Consider the following 15,837-nt stretch of genomic DNA (forward strand, 5'->3'; position numbering starts at 1 on the left):
CAGGTATGCATTTTTACTGTCAGTTTCTTTGTTGGTCGTGTGAGGTCATTGTTGTTATTGATTATTGTAGCCCTGCGTGGATTTGTACTGTATAGTTTGGCCGTGTAGCAGGTTGGTAGTAGTATGATTATAGAGAAGACTCTGCCGGAATTTCTGTAAAATCCTAAGAGTGCTAACATTCAAGGATGAATGTTTCTAAGGGGGGCGGATGTTACTTTTATACGTTAATGTTCTTCTTGAGTTGGTTGCTATAGATTTGGAAAGCGTAATTATCTTTGGGGTTATATGAGATTAGACGTGTTTATCTTGAGTATACGAGAATCTAAGTTCATGTTTGGCATGTGATGGAAGGATTAGAGGATAAGCGAATCGAAGAGAATACCTTTCGTCGGAATTTGATTTTGGGGAGAGGAATATGAACCGTACTTGGAAATACGGTCCGTACTTCTCTTGGCGGAGAAGGGAAAATTTGTGATAGGTACGGTCCATAAATTTATGTCGTTTCCAGCTCTTTCTGTTATATCTTTGGTATACTTATCATTTTATCTCGTTTTCTCCACTTCCTCTTGTTATATCCTGCATTTTGTACATTCGGATAAATCAAGACAATTGCAAGAAGTTAAGGACAAGGCTATATTTTGATCTTGTTTAATACACAAGTTGTTTATGAAAATTATTGATGTGGAAATATTAAGAAAGGCTAGGGGCAAAAATAGAAATTCACAAGATGGCTCATGGAAATATTAAGGAAACATTTGGGGTTGGAAGTGAATTATGGAAAAATTTAAATTCTTGCAACAAAAGGGCCAAGTGGGCCGTTCATGTGGTGTGGGCCTTGGCCCACATGGATGCATCATATGAGTAAATAAAAGATGACTTATTGGTCTCATTTTTCACTCTTATCCCTTAGAGTATTCAAGAAGCTTGGAGAAGACCAAAACAAAAGGGCCATTCGGCCATAGTGGAGGAAAATTGAGCCCTCAATTTTGATCACAAAAAAATATTTTCTTCTAGTATTCCTACTAATTTGAAGGTCCTCTTTAACGTGGTATAATTGTTGGAGCAAGTAGACCCCTATTTGTTGCAAGTTCATAACTATAGCCAAGTGAGAAGTTAAGGGAAAAAGGTAAGAATTAATTTTCTTTTATATGTTATGGATGGTTGTGTATGTTGTGGCATGTAGAAATGAGTGAAATTCATGAAAATATGGATGTATGTTGTGGCCGTGTATATGTGTGTTGTGTAGGAATGATGAATCAGTTATTTTATCTAGTATTTTGGTTGTTGTTGTTGGGGATTCTATGTTAATAATGAAAGTTTGATGATTCTAGTTGAAGTTGTAAGTGTTGGAGAGTTGTTTGAGAAGCTAATGTGAATTTGAAACTATTTCTTGTATTTATGGAAAATAATGTTGTTAGTGTGTAAATTGTTGGTGTAGCTCATGAACTTGAAGGAAGGAAATGTGTTGTTGTCGTTCTTGTTGCATTTGGAAGGTTTCGGGTGGAATGGCATATTGGTTAGATTATTTTGAATATTTTGCGGATTGTTTGAAGTGTTCTTGAATATTGTTTGAATGGTTTCGGATTAGTACTTGAGTATGTGAGCAATTATGAATTGAACATAAATGAAACGCCGTCAAAGTTTGTAGAAAGAAGTTGCTAACGTTGGAATGCGTTTTGAAATGATTGTTGATATTGTTAGAATGACTGTTGGTATTGTTGTTGATAATTTAGCCGAGTTGAATTCTCGGATTTGTTGTTGATGATTTGGCCGAGTTGGATTCTCGGGGTTAGTTGTATTTACAGGGGAAGTGCTGCCGAAATTTCTGCAAATAAAGTGTTGGTTGAAGATTGAACTTCTAAGTATCTATAGCTAATGTTTGGTATAAACTAATATTGTTATAGATCTTGCGAAGCCAAAGACTTAAGTTCGGATTAGCTTAGGAAGCGGGCAAGGTATGTAAGGCTTACCATTTCTTTCTTTTGGCATGTCCTAGAGCTAAGTAAGTTATGATACGTATCTTGGGGTAACTCTTTTCTTGATTCCGAGCTTGTTAATGATTCTTATTCACTTCTTGATATGAGTATACTTAGTATAGTCGAGCTTATTGTATGATTGAATTACAAGCAAAGCATAAAGAGTTCTTGTTTCTTTTTAAGAGTTCTGTAAGTAGTAATGTCCCTAACTTTTGTAGATGGTCTCGGATTGTCTTGGAAATGTTCGTAGAGGTTTCTATAATGAATAACGTTCCTAACTTTCATATGATAACTCGGATTGTTTTGGAAACGTTCATGGAGGTTTCTATAATGAGTAATGACCATAACTTTCTTGTACTAACTCGGATTGACTCGAGACGTGTTCATGATCCTTCAAGTGTCGATTAGTGTGCTTATCTGTTGAGCCCTAAAAATTGATTTATATGCATATGGTTTTACTAATGATTTCGAGAAAATTAGTTTTATACTAAAGGAAACATAAAGTTAGATTTTCAAAACCACTCCGAAGGGGGTGCGAGATTTTACTATATAGATTTCCCAAACCACTCCGAATGGGGTGCGAGATTTTACTATTTCGTTTCATTTACGATTTATGTTTACACTCCATAGCATCATTTCTTTGTATTGATATTCGTGGATTAAGTTGTGTTGACACCATCATTATTATTATGTCGCAAGAGGCATGCCCGAAGGGGCCAGGACTATTATTATTATGTCGCAAGCGGCATGCCCAAAAGGGCCAGGACTGTTATTATTATGTCGCAAGCGGCATGCCCGAAGGGGCCAGGACTATTATTATTATGTCGCCAGCGGCATGCCCGAAGGGGCCAGGACTATTATTATTATGTCGCAAGTGGCATGCCCGAAGGGGCCATCATCATTATTATGCTGGAAGCGGCATGCCCGAAGGGGCCATCATTATTATTAAGCCGGAAGCGGCCGTCCGAAGGGACTATTGTGATACTATATTTAGATTGTGTATTCTAGAATTTGGGGTATGCTGTACTTACATTGTGTATGCTAGAATTTGTTTAAGGCACTACATGGCACGGTTCGAAATGCTGTACCAGGTTACTCCCGGGTTGCCTCTAAACTGGTTTACTGTTACGCCTTTCCTTGTTTCTGATTCAGTGATGCTTTACATATTCAGTACATATTCCGTACTGACCCCCTTTCTCGGGGGCTGCGTTTCATGTCGCGCAGGTGCATACAGATGAGTAGAAGACTTTGCTAAAAGATGTTCCAGCTGAATTGGTGAGCTCCATTTCCTTCCGGAGTGTTGCCGAGTCAGAGTACTTACGTTATGGTATTTCGTCTATATTGGAGACTTTGCAGACAGTGTCCTGTGGTACGTTTGTCGAGATGTCGACAGAGTGATGTCAGCTAAACCATGTGTGTATGTTAAAAGAGCATGTATTTTAGATGATTTCAATTTGGTTAAAGTACTTATTTGATTGAAAGTTTTCATAATCGTTATAAAGGTAATGATCTCTATGTGAAGAAGTTTCATGTTTTAAAAGTTTTTTTGAAATGACAGGTTTTGGTAAAGCGAACGCTTAAGGGTTCGCTCGACTCTGATGAGAGTCGGGTGCCCATCATGCCCTATCAAGATAAGGGTGTGACACCCCTAACCTCTAACCTTCTAAAAAACCCTCTCCAACATATCAAATCAATTCCTAAGAAAATTCAGGGATCAAAAGAGAAGATCAAGCACTAATGGTTTCCAAAAGCTTGTTTCTTCTTCTTGCAGAAGCTTTGGAAGATACTTCAAGGTGATGTAATCTTGGAATTGGAGTGTTCTTGAGTTCTTAAGGTAAGATTCCATCTTATTTCCGTGTTAGGAGTTTATATGATTGTTATGCTAGGTTTGGAGGGAAGATTCTACTATGAACTTGAGTTTATGTTGAGATGTAATGTAACTTGAGTCATGTTGTTAATGTGTTTTTGAGCTAAAACCTTGTTGTAAGTGTTACGGTTCGCTTTTACGTGGGTTTAGGCATAAAAGTAATCTGAGGTTGTTGATGCCCTAAATTGGATATTTAGTTTTTAGAGTTGCCACCTAATTTATTCAAAAGGGAAATTAGGAAAACCGAGTTAAAGACTTTTTCAAACCGAGAAAAAGTCTTTTTGGACTAGAGTTCGAGGTAAGGGTTCTGGTGATCCCCCAGGGAAGGTTTTACCCACCTTGGTATTAAAGATCCATAGAATACGGTTGGCCTACGAGTTTCACTGTACGGTTTATTATTTGCTTATGTGTTTTAAAGTTTTTTCCACAAAATGTAGAGTTTTAGCATCATATGAGTATAAGTTTCGAAATTTTTGGTAAAAAGACCCATATAAGGGGTTTTTGGTTAAAAAATAAAACAAAAATATCCACGCAAGTGTTTAGTTCACTTTGTTTTCGGACTAGGACACACCCGGGGTCGCCGCTGAGTAGAGTCGCTACTATTCTAGTCTTAACGATATGTATGTATATATATATATATATATATATATATATATATATATGTGTGTGTGTGTGTGTGTGTGTGTGTGTGTCAACAATTGTCCACGTCCATAGTTCGACAAACACCCATCTGATACAATATCCATTTCTCGGCCCAAATACTCAGTCCAAAGTCTCAAAATAGTTTCTGTTTTATGTCACAATAATGGGCTGGTCTCCCAAACACATTTGATCTATCTAAGAGTCCAAATGTTTTAATCCAGTTTCAGTCCACAAAATATCTTTGGTCCATTTTTTAGGCCCAAATGCTCAAGTGCTCAATTGTTAAAATTCAAGTTTTTTATCAAGGTCCAGAAACATGCATCAATGTTCCAATCCAAAACATTTGTTTTATGCCTAAATTCCTAAGGACTTCCAGGTCCAAATACTTAGCCGTATAAAGATTCGATTTGTTGTGAGTTTAAGTAAAACATACATTTATCAATTTCTTGCTTCAAAATCCAATGCATTTTTTTTTTCAAAACAATGTCTTATAACCTTTGATCACTGAAATCAGTTTTGTCCCCAAAGTTCATTTAAAAGAGACGTTTCATTATATAAAAAGCAGTCAAGGTTTGAAAAGAAAGAGGTTTGCCTCATTTTTATCTTTATTACCTAATTAACTAAGTGTTATCCTAATTCTAACATACATGGTTTCACTAATATAAGGTTAAAGTTTACAAATTTACACAATTACATCAAATAGAAAGGAAAGAAGGAATTAAACTACTAACGGGCTACCTACCCTGTTAGTGCTATTTTTACCCATAGCTGGGCCTTCGTGTCATTTTTACCCATGACTGGGCGTTCAAATATATTAGCTTCCCTTACATATGTGTACTTAGCCATGATCAGCTTTGGAATTGGGCCGCAGCCCAATTCCTGTATGGAAGAGAAGGACCCGGAAATGCAGAGAGAGGTTTTCCAAATAAAAGGGGTAAAAATTAATAACTTATACACATAACAATACACACCAAGTAAATCAGAATGTTAACAACAATAGGCTTCAAGCCCAATTATCAAATGATCATCAAATATTGAAAGTCCAAGAGGACTAATAGCAGGTATACATGCAGTGTATACTACAGTATACAGTGGTATACACCTCCATGAGGATGTATAGAGGGTCAATACTAGAAAGCTTTTGCCCTCATATTCCCGATGTTGCACAAGTTGCAAGGGATTTCTAGGAATCCCAGGCATGGCTAATACCAGGAAGGGTTCAAGTTTGATCTATAATGACCAAACTAACCTCTTCACTAAGGTATTCAACTAGAGTATACTTACAATACACACATATATACACTTAGAATTAGGCAGAAATGAAGCACATTTGCACACAGAGGCTTAAAGAACTCTTACACATAAACCTTGCAATATTTAGGCGTGCTCAGAATCCCATAAGAGAGGTTAGCACATTTAGAGATATACAATCTTTTATACTAAGTATACTATAGTGTCTATGCATAGGCCGAATTAAATGGAAATCACTTGTAGTGCACAAACTTGTGCCCAGCTTAGACAGAATACATTAACATTCTATAGTAGCATACAAAAATCAACAAGGTATCCAAGTTGCATTCAAACAATACAAGTTTTGGACTAGGCATGGTAATATGGACAAACAAGCAGATTAATCTTATGGCTAAGACTGATGGACTAACTAATAGGCCTGTAAGCCACCCATACAACCACACATGGTGAGTCAACTACAAAAAAACCAAGGAACTAATCAAAGTGATAGGCATGCTGAAGCAGACCAAATGAGTCCAACAGTTTTAGACAAAACATCTGACATGCAAGGTTAGGTTAATGAAGTAGCAGGGTCCAGTATTGAAGTTTAATCAGGATGGGGCTGGATAATTAACTAGAAAGGAAGCATTAGACATGACAAGGGCCAAACCAAAAAAAATAGGTAGGAAGGTAGTATCACACTACACACAGAAGCATCATGAGTTAAACAGAGGGAAAGAATATACACTTCACATCTCATATGATGATACCAAACTAAGCACACAAACAGGATATGCACACTGTAATGATAACAAACAGGCTGAGTATAGAAGATAGGAGGGGGTTGACCCTACATTTAAACATATAACAAATAAACTGGATAGAGAGACAAAAAATCAACATTGCTTTCAAACAGAATGAAAACCAAGGCTTAACACAGAAGCAGGAGATTGGCCTCTCACTAACATGTCCACTAGACTAAATAAGAAATTAAAATTGTACTTAAAATAGTATAAACAAACTGAAATTTAACTGAACATGATAACTGTGCTAGTAAGGACATAAATGCTATGCTAAACAAGTAATAAGATTAAACTATACTAAGCATGATCACTAAACTAAACAAAAGCCTAAATACTACTCACATAACTGAAATAATCTACTAATAAAATGGACATGATAAAACAAAATTAAGCAAACAAAGCACAAAAGCACATAGAGGAAAGAAAAAAAATGCAGAAAATATAAAAGGGAATAGAGTATTACCTTTTTCAAGTGCAGCTTGGTGGAGAATTGGACTTGAAGAGCTTGTTTCCCCGATCAAAACTAACCACAAATTCTCAAAAGAACAACAAATAAAACCTTTAAAATTAACTAACTCAAACTGTTAAAATTCTAAACCAAGAATGCTCTAAACTTTAGGTATTTTGAGTAACTTGAGTGAATATATCCAAATACTCAGTCAGTAGTGTCCAAGGTGTCAAACAATGTAATTTAGGGGTTCTATTTAAGCCCACAAATTGAAGTGAAAACCCTAATTTCAGCTGATGTGGGACAAAGTGCAAATTTTGTAAACCAAGTTTCAATTCGGGCCTCAACGGCCACGATTCAAGTAAAATAAAGCATGGAGGGTCAGATGTTGCCCTCAAATGGTCGATCCATTTAGTTCTTCATGAACCAATGAGATTCATGGATTCAAAACCACAAACAATTAAAGATTTGCAGATATATTACCGTTGAAATGTAAAAATGTGAAGAAAATAGAGGGATAATACTGTGTTTGGGTGGGGTTAGGTGAAAATGAGTGGGATCATTTAATGCTTTTCTCGATTCGGCTACACCAGACCTGGAAAAAGCACCGTACATCTGTAATTTTGCCAAAAATAGCACTGATAACGCGAGGAAAGAGAAAGAGAAGAGGGGCGGTGCTAGGGTTTGGGGAAGGGAGAGGGAAGAGAGACGCCTAAGGGGTCATTTGGTGTTATGAATGAAAGGAGCATAGGGGTTTTAGCCCTTTAAACTCATATTGAGCCGGGTCTTGGTCCTGGTCCATTTTAAAAAGCCCCAAGGCCTGAACTGTTATAATATACATATATATACATGTGGTATACATGTATATTACATGTTATATATATATATATACCTACGTATATGAATGTATACGTACAAGATTTTGACACTCGTTTTAATAAATAACCATAATTAAGAAAAGACTAATTAGTTTAGATCCTTAATTACGATCAAACAAGATTAAGTTAAGCAAACAAAGTTAATTTTGCAAATGCGTCCTTCAATTAACTTAATTATGGTACCAGGCTATTTCACTAATAGCCTTATCCGGTCCAATTAGTCATTTAAAGTGACTTTTGCACAAATGACCCTGATTTGTTAAACCCATGAATTTGGTTTTCTTTGCAAAGGTCATATTTAAACTGAACAATAATTAAAAGCTAATTTTGCAATAATTCCCTCAATTATGGAAATTGACTTTCAATTGGGCCAGAATTAGGCTACCAATTGATTATGTCAATTATAGCCGTTTAACGACCACATTCTCATAATTAACCATAATTAAATATTCAATTAATTATGATAAAAATTCTAATAATTTAATTAAATGAGCACTGAGGAGTGAAATGATTAATTTATTTAATTAATCGAATTCCCTAAATTTTAAACAGAATAAAATACTTGCAATTTGGCCAATTTAAGTAAATAATTGTCAATGTTTTATACAATGTGCCAATTAACTTATAAATGATTTATAATATTTATATAAATTATCTAACCAAATTAAAATGGTAAATATTTTCTAAATAATTTTATAAAATCATTTTGACTTTCAGAAAATAGATATTTTGCTCTATTTGAATCCGAGGACTCTGAGTGATTAAAATAAATTTCGGGAGGTAAAATTAAGTGTCAACAGTAAGGATAGTAGTTGGTGTTGGGATTTTATTGAGGATGTTATACTTGGTATAATTGGAAGAAGAAAGTGTATAAGTGTCATACACAAAGCGCATATTGGGCTGTTTTGATGTAAATCTTGGGGTGAGTAGTGAATTGAAATTAAAGAGACTTATATAAGATTGTTGTTGTATTGTTGGTTGTTAGGTGTGCGGTAGTTACTAAGAAGATTTGAATACTAGCCCGACAGATTCATTGTGGGATTTGTTGACAACTGGAGGTATGTTAATGCTAACTTTCCTTCTTTTGGCATGATCCTTATGAATGAAATGTAAACATAACACTACTCCATAATGATTCCATTCTTAGTGGCTAGGGATGTTCCATGTTGATTCATGTTATAGTAATGTTGTTTTCAATAAGTCCTTCTCCAGATTCAGTATGCTTCATATAGAATCACTTGTTGATGAAAATACTAACTCATAACGATGTTCGGAGGTATAACGACCCTACGTCACTCTGAGAGATTCAAGATGTCTTGAATCTCTCGGAGTGACGTATATATATATATATATATATATATATATATACAGATTATGACCCCACAGGCATTATATACGAGTATATCTATATGGTGTATGGGGAAGGTTACGGTGTTATGTACGCACTACCACCGGATCAACTTATCACATGATGATAATGCCCATAGAGGCCGATATGATATGATGGGATGCCCACAGAGGCTTGCAGGCTTTACATACACACACACAGATATATATATATATATATGTATGTATGTATGTATGTATGTATGATGATGACGCCCATAGAGGCTGATATGATATGATGGGATGCCCACAGAGGCTTACAGGCGTTATACACACACACACACACATATATATACGCCCACAGAGGCTTACACACACACACACACATACACACACACACACAGGACTTATGTATGTCAATGGCCCTCAGAGGCAGTTCAAAAGTAGAGGTTGCATTACTTTTATCCTATGTGCTTTCATGTTTTCCATACAGTACTTTCATGTCTTACATACTCAGTACTTTGTCCGTACTGACATTCCTTTTCTGGGGGCGCTGTGTTCATACCCGCAGGTTCAGGTAGACGAGTTGCCCCTGTAGGTTGCTGTTCAGCTGATATTGGAGCACTCCCCTTGTTCCAGAGTTGTTGTTGTGTTTTTGTACATTATATTTTTATACACATACGGGTATGGCGGGGCCCTATCCTGATCTTGTTATTTCATGTACTCTATTAGAGGTCTGTAGATAGTTGTGATATAGTCTGGCGTTATATAGCCCCTTCGGCCCACATTTTTTTGTTATATAGTTGTCTATGATGGCCTTGTCGGCTTGTACCATTTTGTCCATCATAGTTATATAGTATGTCCTTTTTGGGCTCATCCCTTTCCAGGATATTTCTCTTATGATATAGCAGATTGACATCTGATTACCCTCGTGGTCCAATCTTGTTTATGAGCATGATTAGCGCTGCTCGGCAGGTGAAGCTCGGGTGCCTGTCATGACCCTCTGGTTTGGATCGTGACAAAAGAGGCCGATCGAATCTTGGACCTAGCTAGGATCCCACCAAAAAAGGCTACTGAGTTGGAGTGCTATCATGAAAACCTCTCAGACAAGGTCAAAGGAATCGTATGAAGCTACATACCACTTCTGGTCAAATCTGAGGCACCCAAGCAAGAAACTGAGGATCCCGAGGAGGAATCCGAGCCTTATGAGCAAGAACAAAGTTGGCCATTCAAAAAGGCCACCACTGTTGCCTCTGCAACTAAATTTGAAAGTTATGAGATACCTCAAGGGCTTAATTGTCCACCATCCCCAACTTGGTAGGCAATTGCCCTCAAAACACATGCTTGCTCCTACTGTGTCACCCCAAAGCATGTGTGATGTGGGGAGATCTACGAGACAATGACCATACGGGTCACGTGCCTCAGCCACGAGAAGTTACCGCCCTACGCCCCAATCTACGCGCACAAAAGATGCCAATTCCATAGGAACCACCGGGCCACACTATCGATGAATGTGTGGCCCTCGGGAGAAGGATCATAAGGTTAATTAATGACAAGACGATCCACAAATTGTGGGGACCACAATCTTTATTGGTCCATGATAAGGTCACTCGAAGTCAAGGAATCACGTTGGACGACCGCATTTGGCGTTATGACTTCACTATCTTTAAGGACTTATATGCGAGCATCTTTCAAAAGATAGTAAGCACCGGAAAGATCCATCTGATTGAGACCTCTTGGAGATCCTTGCCCAGCGGGCCAAGCCAAAGAAAGATCTGCTTATTTCATTTCGGGGCTCCCGGGCATGATATCGAAGAATATGAAGCCTTCAAGTTCGAGTTGGAGCATCTGGTCCATACTGAGGAGATTTGGGTAGTACTCCCTCCTTATTACAAGGAAGTAGGGACTTCAGCCAAATGCGTCATTGTAAGGACAACAACCCGCTTCGATCTCAAGGAGAGGTCATATTTTGGGTAGATCTAGGGGTCCCTTTTTGTGAATTGAATGTTATCCCCCTACTTATATGTGAAAGAAACTACATCCGACCTGATGTCTCAAGGAGGGATACATAGTAAGCCCTTATCGGGCCTGGTCTAGGAAGGCTTTTGGGTAGACTAAAATTAGGAGTATTTTTTATATAAACCGAACTGCGGAAAGGCCTGATTCCCGGGAAGGGATACGTAAGCAGTCTACGTAAGACTTAGTCCTTATATTTTATGAAATATATGCTCCCTATTGGAATAGGAGGAGACACCAAAAGCAAGTCAACCATAGACTCCCAAAGCCAAAATTCGCAAACAACTTAAAATGCCAAAATACTGAAACCTCGGAACGAAGGATCAATTAAAAATTTGGATTGAATACATGAATATTCTGTGCTTTATGTGTTTATTTGCAAAACTGTGTGTGATATCTTGCATTGATTTTATTGTCTAACGTACTAATGCATTGATTTTATTGTCTAACGTACTAACGTTGTTTACTTTTGAGTTTTTCTTCACTTACAGAAAGAGGTTGATCTGTGTCGTTTCACGCTGGCCAACTTTACTAGATCCAAAGCCGCAATAGCATCCCTTATCGAGTAAGACAAAGGCAAAGAGAAAATGACTGGTACTCTGGAACACGAACGCAACAGAAACAAACTTGTCATCAGGGATTCAACATCCCCAAACTCGAAAGCAGCATCGCAATCTGAAGATGTGATCAATATACTAACCGAGAAAGTTGCCAACCTTCAAGAGAAAGTCGCAAGAGCAGAAATAGCCAGTGCCACCAAAGAAACTCCCACTGAGGCAAGAAGACCTTTTCCGCCTTTTCCATCTCTGAGCTCCCCACTGCCAGATCATTTCCCCTTATCCACTCAAAACTCGCTCGCTACTGAACCACCACACATTGGTACATCATACCAAACCCCACCACCTCTCAACAATACCCAAGTCCTTGGAACTACCCTTTCTATGCCATCGTACTAGGCACCGCAACCCACTCATACTAACCCTACCATATGCCCAAGCACCGTCTTTCTACCAACTTCACGAACCACTCACATGCCCAGAAACCACCCCGCACATCTGACAGTATCCTTCCATACCCCTGGCACCCTAAACGCCTTTTCCCAGAGTACTATGAGCTCGATCACTACGAAAGGGATGAAAAAATCCTGGAGACTCGAACAAGATAGGCGCGGCAAAGAAATGGAACACAAAGTGGCGGAAATTCTTGAACAATCCACAAGAGCCACTCGTAAGGCGCCTAGTCTAAGATATGACGATCTCTGTATGTATCTAGATTTGGATTTGCACCAGGCTTCAAGCTGACCAAATTCAAAATGTCCAATGGAACGGGAAATCCCAAGGCCCACCTGTGATCTTACTGTGACCAACTGGTCGGTGTAAAGAAGAATCAAGCACTTATCATGAGGTTGTTCCGTCGAAGCTGTCGAATGGTTCACTGCACAAGACATGCATCGATGGGCCACATGGGAAGACATAGAGGAATTTTTCATGAAGATATTCTGATTTAATGTTGAGACCGTACCTGATCGGTACTACATGGAAAAAGTCAAGCAGAAGTCTATCGAGAACTATCGGGAATATGCAAGTAGGTGGAAGGCCGAATCCATCTGAATGCAACCACCAATGAGAGAAAAGGAACTAGTTTCTCTCTTTATCCAGTCACAAGAAACAAATTTCTATGACCGACGTTTGTCCATGGCCGGGAGGCCATTCTCCGATTGAGGAAAAATGGGAGAGGCCATAGAGGATGGTCTCAAAACTTGAAGAATCATTAGCAAAGCATCCAGTCAAAGCACTGTGGGACCAACTAGGAAGAAGAAGAAGGACGTGGAAAATGTCTCCCACACATCTAGCCCGAAGCCCAAAAAGAGAGAAGAGTCGTGGTCTCCCCTCGAGGTCTATCAATCACCACCACCCAGCGGCTATTTACTTGCGCTATACATCCTTGTGCCCGTCTTTTACGCACAACTTAATTTCCAAACGCCACCGCAAAATTACAAAACTCCACAGACAAATTTTCAAACACCTCAGTCAAATTGCCAAACTCCACTACAAAATTATCAAGCTCCCGCACCCACTTATCCTACTCCACAAAATAACCGACCAACAAGCTACCAAAACTAACCACCCCCAAATACATATGATTTGCTGCATCCTAACTTTGAGAAGAAGCCTCCTCGGGTGTTCACCTAACTGATGGAAACACGAACCAAATTGTTCGAAAGGCTAAGTGTTGCTGGATTAATCCAGGCGGTCCCACTAAAAGTTGTCAAACCCAGAAATCGCTTATTCTGATTTGATCAAAGATATGCATACTATTCCGGCGGAAATGGACATACTACTGAGGACTGTATCAACTTAAAGCATAAGATACAAGATTTGATCGACAAAAGAGAGATCACTCTCCAAACCACTCCACCAAATGTGAATACCAATTTCACTACCTAACCATGGCAAATATATATTCACATGATCAAAAGAGAAGAAAATTGGGTTGTATGCAAACCATTAGCCCAATTCTCAATCAAAATACTTGAACAGACAGTGGCCTCACTCACAATGCAAGAGCGCCCACAATTTAAGGTATTGATCCTCGCACCAATCATAACGTCAGTATCCTAAGAGTTGGTGTTAGCTCCAAGAAAAGAATTTTTTGTCCAAACGGCGGTCATCCATGGAATGAATCGATCAGGGAGATGTTATACTCCAGAAGAACTGGCCAAAGGAGTGCGAAGGAAAGAAGGAGAGGCCCGTCACTGAAGGAGAAACCGAAGACTTCTGGCGACAAATGCAGCCGAAAGAATACTCCATTATGGAGCACCTAAAGAAGACACCAGCCCAAAGATGAGTGTTGGCATTTCTACTAAGTTCCCCTCCACACCATCAAGCTTTGATGAGAGCGTTGGACGAAGATCATGTCCCTGCAGGCACAAGTAGCGACAACCTGGCCAACATGGTGTCCCATGTCATAGGGGAACATCAAATTTCCTTCACCGAGGAAGAATTTCCCAAAGAGGGAACGACACACAACAAAGCACTATATGTCACCATCATGTGCTGAGATAAGGTTGTGAAATGAGTGTTGATCGATAATGGGACGGGCCTCAGCTTTTATCCTGATTCTACCCTTAGCCAACTAGGATATGATTTCACAAAAATATACCAGAGACACACGAATGTGAGGGCGTTTGATGGACCCCAACGTGATCTAATCAAAGAAGTAGACCTCTGTGTCCAAATGGGACTCGTTAAGTTCAACACCGAGTTGCAAGTCATGGAAATTGATGCTAATTACAATCTGTTGCTTGGGAAGACCATGGATTCACATGGCTGGAGCCATCATTACTCCACCAAGACATGAAATTTATATTGGAAGACCATGCAGTCGTGAGCATGCGGAAGGTAGCATTCACAACTACCCAAACAACTATGTACCTGTGATTGAAGAAGCTCCAACAGGGACAGATTTCCACCTGATAGAACTAGTGGGGGCTACCCGCAAAGAATATTCCATGCAAGTACCAATGGCTACGATCTATAAAATGATTGTCTCCACCATGCTCCAGAACAGGTTTGAACCCGGGCGAGGTCTAGGAAGGGATCTACATGGCATCATAGAGCCAGACCCAATCCCTCAAGAGAACTTTCATTTCAGTTTGGGGTATGTTCCTAATGATGATGAGGCCTTCGAAGCCAATAAAAAGAGGAAGAGTCCTGCAAAGCTACACATGTCAATGACAAGCTTGTAATAATTGTTCCCACTCCGAATGCCCACGCCCGAGGATAGAGACTTTAAGGAAGGGTTGGGGATACTATTCAAAGAGAAAGATTGTCTGGTGATATTGGAAGAATGCACTGAAGCACCCACCAACCGCGATACTGATCCAGGTGAGTAACTATCCAGTTGGACCTCTACCCCGCTTTTGGCTCTTCATAATAAAAGTGATAAAACAACCTTAAATATCATGACATCTAGCAAAACAAGTGAGTCAAGTGATAAGGATGAAGAAGAATACAAAGAGTATGATGAAGCAACAATGTTTCTAAATGTCTCGTAGAACAATCCGAGAATGAACAGAAACCTAACCCATATGAAATAGAAGTAATCAATCTAGGAGATGAGGAAATTACCAAAGAAACCAGGATAAGCGCGCACTTAGATGTGCCCCAAAAGGAAGAATTGATAAACCTACTAAGACAATATGTGGATATTTTTGCTTGGTCATACGCTGACGTGCCTGGGTTGAGCACCAACATAGTGCCTGGGTTGAGCATCAATAACGGCTTCATACTAGTTAAATAGAAAACCAGGCAGTTTAAACCGTATTTGAGTATTCGCATCAAGGATGAAGTAGAGAAACAAATTGAGTCCGGAGTAATGGAAGTAACTTCATACCCGACATGGTTGGCCAATATAGTGTCGGAAACAAAGAAAGACAGAAAGATCTGAATATGTGTTGATTACCGCAACCTTAACAGAGCTATTCCCAAGGATAACTTCCCGCTTCCAAACATCCACATACTAATTGAAAACTGCGCAAATCATGAGTTACAATCATTTGTGGATTGATTCACAAAATACCATCAAATCTTGTGGAGCAAAGAGGATGCAGAAAAAAATAGTCTTCATCACTCCATGGGGAATGTACCAT

Source organism: Lycium barbarum, chromosome 7 (assembly GCF_019175385.1).
Source record: "Lycium barbarum isolate Lr01 chromosome 7, ASM1917538v2, whole genome shotgun sequence".
Lineage (NCBI taxonomy): Eukaryota > Viridiplantae > Streptophyta > Magnoliopsida > Solanales > Solanaceae > Lycium > Lycium barbarum.